Genomic DNA, 6,126 nt, shown 5'->3' with positions numbered 1-6,126 from the left:
TCACAGTCTCAATCCCCATTTTACAGATGAGGGAACTGAGGCCCAGTGAAGTGACTTGCCCAAAGTCACCCAGCAGACAAGTGGCGGAGCCGGGGTTAGGACCCGTGACCTTCTGACTCCCGGGCCCGTGCTCTAACCACTACGCCATGCTGGATACAAGAAAATTGGGTTGGGCACAGTCCCTGTCTGGTTATTAATTATTTTCTTATTCCTGTATAGATGAGGAAACTGAGGCCCAGAGAGGTTGAGTGATTTGCCCAAGGTTTCACAGCGGGGCAGTGGTGGAAATGGGACTCACAACCAGGTCTCCTGACTTCCAGGCCCACATTCTTTCCACTAGGCCACTGTCTCCTCTTGACGTCTGACTCCGGGGGGCAGAACTGGAGGGTCGAATGACTGCCTGGCCTGCCTGACGTGGGTTGGATGGCCATGCTATCCCTCCCCTTACCTTTATCTCCTTGCCACTACGGATCTCCAGCTGCTCCTATTGTGATCCCTTTCCTTTCCCTCAGGAGAAGGAGAGGTCTTAAAATGGCAGAAGCCCATCCAGGCTGAATGGAGATCCTGTTTGCCGATGTTGACGCAGCAAGGGGGTGCCTCTGTGCATTACGTTGTTATGTTGAGAAGGAGGTGGCTTAGTGGAAAGAGCCCGGGCTTGGGAGTCAGAGGTCATGGGTTCTAATCCCGGCTCTGCCACTTGTCAGCTGTGTGACTTTGGGCAAGTCATTTCACTTCTCTGTGCCTCAATTACCTCATCTGTAAAGTGGGGATGAAGACTGTGAGCCCCACATGGGACAACTTGATTACCTTGTATCCATCCCAGAGCTTAGAATAGTGCTTGGCACATAGTAAGCGCTGAACAAATACTATCACTATTATTATTAGGTTCACGCTACAGCTCCTTCCCTTTGAAACTCAAGAGGGAGATAAAACTGCCAGCCCTTCTCCCCTCCTCTCTCCCTGCCAAAAGACTTTGAGGTTTCTCTTCCCTCCTACCCTGTCCTGAGTCTTCAGGCTTCACCACTCCAAGGCGTGGATACCTGCACTATTCCCAGCTAAATATCAGTTGTTCCCATTCAGATTCCTGATCGCTGGACTGTAAGCTCATTATGGGCAGGGAATGTGTCTGTTATATTGTTATATTTTATTCTCCCAAGCACTTAGTACAGTGCTCTGCACAAAGTAAATGCTCAATAATAATAATAATAATCATTATCATGATTATTATTGTATCTTTTAAGCACTTACTATGTGCCAGGCACAGTACTAAGTACTGGGGTGGATACCAGTAAATCGGGTTGGACACGGTCCCTGTCCCCCATGGGGTTCACACCCAGAGATCATCCCAAGTCCCACCTAGTCAGCACTAGGAACTGGGGCTGGAGATCATGAGGAAGGTGAGTTCCATAATAATAATAATAATAATAATAATAATAATGGTATTTGTTAAGCGTTTACCACGTACCAAGCCCTGTTCTAAGCACCAGTAGATACAAGGTAATCAGATTGTCCCACCTGGGGCTCACAGTCTTCATCCCCATTTTACAGATGAGTGAACTGAAGCACAGAGAGGTTAAGTGACTTGACCAAGGTCACAAAGCAGACAAATGTCGGAGCCAGGATTAGAACTCATATCTTCTGACTCCCATGCCCATGCTCTTTCACTAAACCACGCTGCTTCCATTAGATCCTTTGATCACAAACAATAATAATAATGGTGGTGATATCTGTTAATCACTTACTATATGCCTGGTGCTGGGATAGATTCAAAATGAGCAGGTCGGACACAGTCCCTGTCCCACATGAGGCTCACAGTCTAAGCAAGAGGGAAAAAGACTATCTAAACCCATTTTACCGATGAGGAAACTGAGACACAGGAGTGAAGTGACTTGCCCAGGGTCATCCAGAAGACTAGTGGCGGAGACGGGATTAGAACCCAAGTTCTTTTATTCATTCAATCATATTTATTGAGCACTTACTATGTATAAAGCACTGTACTAAGTGCTTGGGAGAGGGCAAAATAACAATAAACAGACACATTCCCTGCCCTCAAATGAGCTTACAGTCTATAGGGGGAGGCAGACATTAATATAAATTAAATTATAAATTAAATTCCCATTGTTGTATTCTCCCAAGCTCTACACACAGTAAGTACTCAATAAATATGAATGAATGAATGAATGCATGCATGCATGCATGCATGCATGAATGAATGAATAAAGGGCCCCCCCCCCCCCTCACTTCAGAGAAATTAACAGTTCAAAAGAATCGGAATCACAACACACACACACACACACACACTGAATAAATGCTTATCACCTTGAATAAACTTCCCAGAGAAAGCAAACCCAGAGTTTATTAATTTAACAACCTGCTAAAGGGGATTACTCACGCGATATGGAAAGCATTTTCCTCCAGGAGACAGACAGCACAGTTTCCTGGTACCAACCATGGGCGCAGAGAAAGTACAGACTCATGACAGAAGGGATAGAGCCAGGGCCTGGAAGTCAGAACCTTCTGGATTCTAATCCCCACTCTGCCAGTTGCCTGCTGTGTGACCTTGAGCAAGTCACTTCATTTTTCTGTGCCTCACTTACCTCATCTGTAAAATGGGGATTAAGACTGTGCGCCCCATGTGGGGCAAGGGCTGTGTCCAACCTAATTTGCTTTATTCCCCTAGCACTTTATGTAGTGTCTTGGCACATAGTAAGCTCTTAACAAATACCATTATTATTATCATTATTATTATTACCACCTCAACTGTTTGTGTGGGTTCCCCTTGCACCTCCCGAGCCCCTGTGGGCACTTGTGGTGGGTAGTGTAGTCTCTGGGGCGGAGGGCTTTAATCTATTTCCCGTTCCTATTTAGAAGGAGGAAATGGAGGCCTTCTGGGAGATGTATTCTCTTTAGCGAGGACTGCCCTACCTCTGGCTCCTCTTCCCCTCATTCATTCATTCATTCAGTTGTATTTATTGAGCGCTTACTTAACCCTGCCTCCAAAAGAAGTCTAAATGTTTGTTTTCAAACAGTGCAGACTTGAGTTTTCATTAGTTTTCACCAAAAACATGAGAACAGAAAGGGAAATGCTGTGCCCAATAGGGAAAAGAACTTATTTTTGATGCTTTCAAGTGGGGAGAAATCAAGTCACAGGGAAGCATTACCTCTGTACTTAGATTTGCTCCTTTTTATCGCCCCTCCCTCGGCCCCACAGCGCTCATGAACATATCTGTAATTTTTTAATTTATAGACTGTAAGCTGTCTGTGGTCAGGGAACGTGCCTACCAACTCTGCTGTATTGTACCCTCCCAAAAACTTAGTACAGTGCTCTGCACCCAGAAAGCTCTCAATGAATACAACTGATTGTTTGAATGGAGCCCAAATAGGACCCCGATGTCCTAGATTCCAGCCCCGTAATGAACACATGAATCCCCGAGGGGCAACGGTTTGACTCCTGGTGGATGGAGAAGTGGCCCAATTACCCTTGTAATTATTTTATGTCGTGGCTCTCCCACCTGCCCCCTACAGTAGAATGGAAACTCCATGTGAGCAGGCAACATGTCACTTTCTTTTTCTGAACTTCCTAAGCACCTACTGCAGTGCAACACATCAAGTGAGCACTCAGTATATGCTGTTACTCCTGCCACCACTATTCTCTTATATTTTAAATCAATCAGTGATCTTTCTTGAGAGCTTACTATATGCAGAACACTGTACTAAGCCCTTGGGAGAGTACGCTATAATTAACAGACATTCCCTGCCCACAACGAGCTTACAGACTAGAGGAGGAGACAGTACAGTGCATTTCACTTTTCTGGGCCTGTTACTTCAGCTGTAAAATGGGGATTAAGAGTGTGAGCCCTGCGTGGGACAACCTGATTAACTTGTATCTATCCCAGCAGTTAGAACAGTGCCTGGCACATAGTGAATGCTTGATAAGTACCATAGTTAAAGTGTACAGCTCTCTGCACACAGTTAACGCCGCCAGGAATTGATTGATACTGCTACTATTAACTCTGGCCCCTAATTTTAGATTTCCCTCACATGCACTTCCGTCCTAAAACTTCCAGGAAGGACGTTCTCGATCACTCATTCCATGTGAAACCCTCTGTAAAGCTCCAGCCCAGCTACAGCCCTGGTTAATCTGACACCACATTTAGTTTTTCCCGCTTAATTTGCATCCTGATTTGCATGGCCTTGCCCCTGATACTTCCCTTGGGCAGTCGGCACAAAACACACAAACGAAAAACAGTATTGAAATGGACTTATCATTGCCAGGCAACTTAGGCTTCTTCCAGATGCCTCTAGCCGACTGTTTGCCAGGGACTGTGACAAGGCTGAGGGAAATTACCCACATTTCAATTCACTCTGACTTCTAACAAGGAAAGAATCCAATGTAAATAGATGCAAATCACCGTGCAGATTCACGCTGCAGACTTTATTAGTGTCGTATGTCAGGAGGTGAGGGAAAATTGTGTTTCATTGTAATAAATGCACATTACTGAGAAGATTTCTATAGAGTTCCTTGAGAAAAGCTTTTCACCTTGGGGAATTTCTCAGTAAATTAAAGCTTTCCATGAAGAGAGGATAGGCACAATAGCTCCCTCATATATGTATATGCTCTTTATAATGTATTCATGTAGGATGATTTACTTATCTATGTGACTGGGGGGGGGAGGGGAATACCCTTTACTTGTTCCAAAAAAGGACAGAACAAGAAAATCCCCGCATTTTCGTTAAAATGAATGGCTGTCACTTTTCATAAGGAGAGCGATTTCAAAGCATGAAGAGATTAAAGGATGAAGTAAATCTTGTTAGGTTATGGAGTCTCGAATTGAATTCAAATTCAGCACTTTGCAGAAGGGGCATTATAGCAGAATAAATAAAAGCATCAGTAGGATGGCACAAGGGAGGGGCCATGGGGAGAAGAGCACATGAGAAATCTGAATGATTAAAGTCTAACATAATAATAATAATTAAAGTACTTGTTAAGCACTTACTACGTACCAAGCACTGTCCTAAGATCTGGGGTAGATTCAAGTTAATCAGGCTGGACACCATCCCTGTCCCACATGGGCCTCACAGTCTAAGTGAGAGGGAGACAGATTTACTCCTTTCTTTATAAAGTCCCTTCCCTCAAACCCCTAATTTTCAAAAACTTAATCTAATCACTCCCCACATCCCTTTGAAGCATATCAAATGTAAAAATGATACTGCTCATTTTACAGATGGAGAAACTGAGGTTCAAGGTGCGTGAGAGATAGCATCACCAACAGGATTCATCCCTCTAGACTGTTCATTATGGGCAGAAAACATGTCTACTAATTCTGCTATTTTGAACTCTCTTTTTGCTGCATTGTACTTTCCCCAGCTCTTAGTACAGTGCTCGGCACACAGTAAGCGCTCAATAAATATGATTGAATGAATGAATGAACTTTCCCAAGTACAGTGCTCTGTATATAGTGAGTGCTCAATAAATATAATGCGAGAGAGTACCTACTCTGGGCACTGTACTAAGCCCTTGAGAAAGTATGATATGGCTATACCCAAGTTAGAACTCTTACTTAATTCCATGAACCTGGGGCATTAAGAGCAGTGGTGCTAAGGGATGTCTACTTTCCCACAGGAACTCTTATAAAGTGCATCCATATATCCCAAGATTCAACAAATGGACCAAAATTGCATAAATATACTTTAAAATGGATAAAACATACTTACATGATCAAATCACAAGGTAAATGTGTAGCAAAAATAATGATTAATAGTATTAGCTGTGTTTTTTTTTTTATTAAGCACTTACTACATGCCACCCACTGAGCTAAAGGCAGGGGTAGAAACACTCAGATGAGATATAATCCCTGCTCCAAAAATGAACCATCAGACGTGAATTCCTTATAGTCTCCCGGCCAACTTTCCGGTCTCCCCCTCCTCCTGCCCCTTCATCGACTCTCATCCTTCCCAGGCATCTGACAAGAGTAGCTCTCCATCCTCCTTTCAAAATCTCCCCCCCTCCACTTGCCCTCTGACCCTATCCCTTCACACCTCATTAAAACACTCTCCCCCCAACTTCTCCCCTCCCTTATCGCCATCTTCAATCATCCACTCTTCAGTGGCTCCTTCCCAGCTGCC

General features: G+C 44.1%; 1 protein-coding gene across 1 annotated transcript in view; it reads left to right on the top strand.

Moving 5' to 3' along the window:
- RAB6B (RAB6B, member RAS oncogene family) overlaps nt 1–6,126 on the top strand; it is a 159,828-nt gene that overhangs the window by 119,869 nt on the left and 33,833 nt on the right. The gene's annotated exons all lie outside the window — the stretch shown is intronic.

Source organism: Ornithorhynchus anatinus, chromosome 1 (genome assembly GCF_004115215.2).
Source record: "Ornithorhynchus anatinus isolate Pmale09 chromosome 1, mOrnAna1.pri.v4, whole genome shotgun sequence".
NCBI classification, from domain to species: Eukaryota; Metazoa; Chordata; class Mammalia; order Monotremata; family Ornithorhynchidae; genus Ornithorhynchus; species Ornithorhynchus anatinus.
The sequence above is the reverse complement of the archived record's forward strand: the minus strand, read 5'-3'. Positions and strand labels throughout refer to the sequence as shown.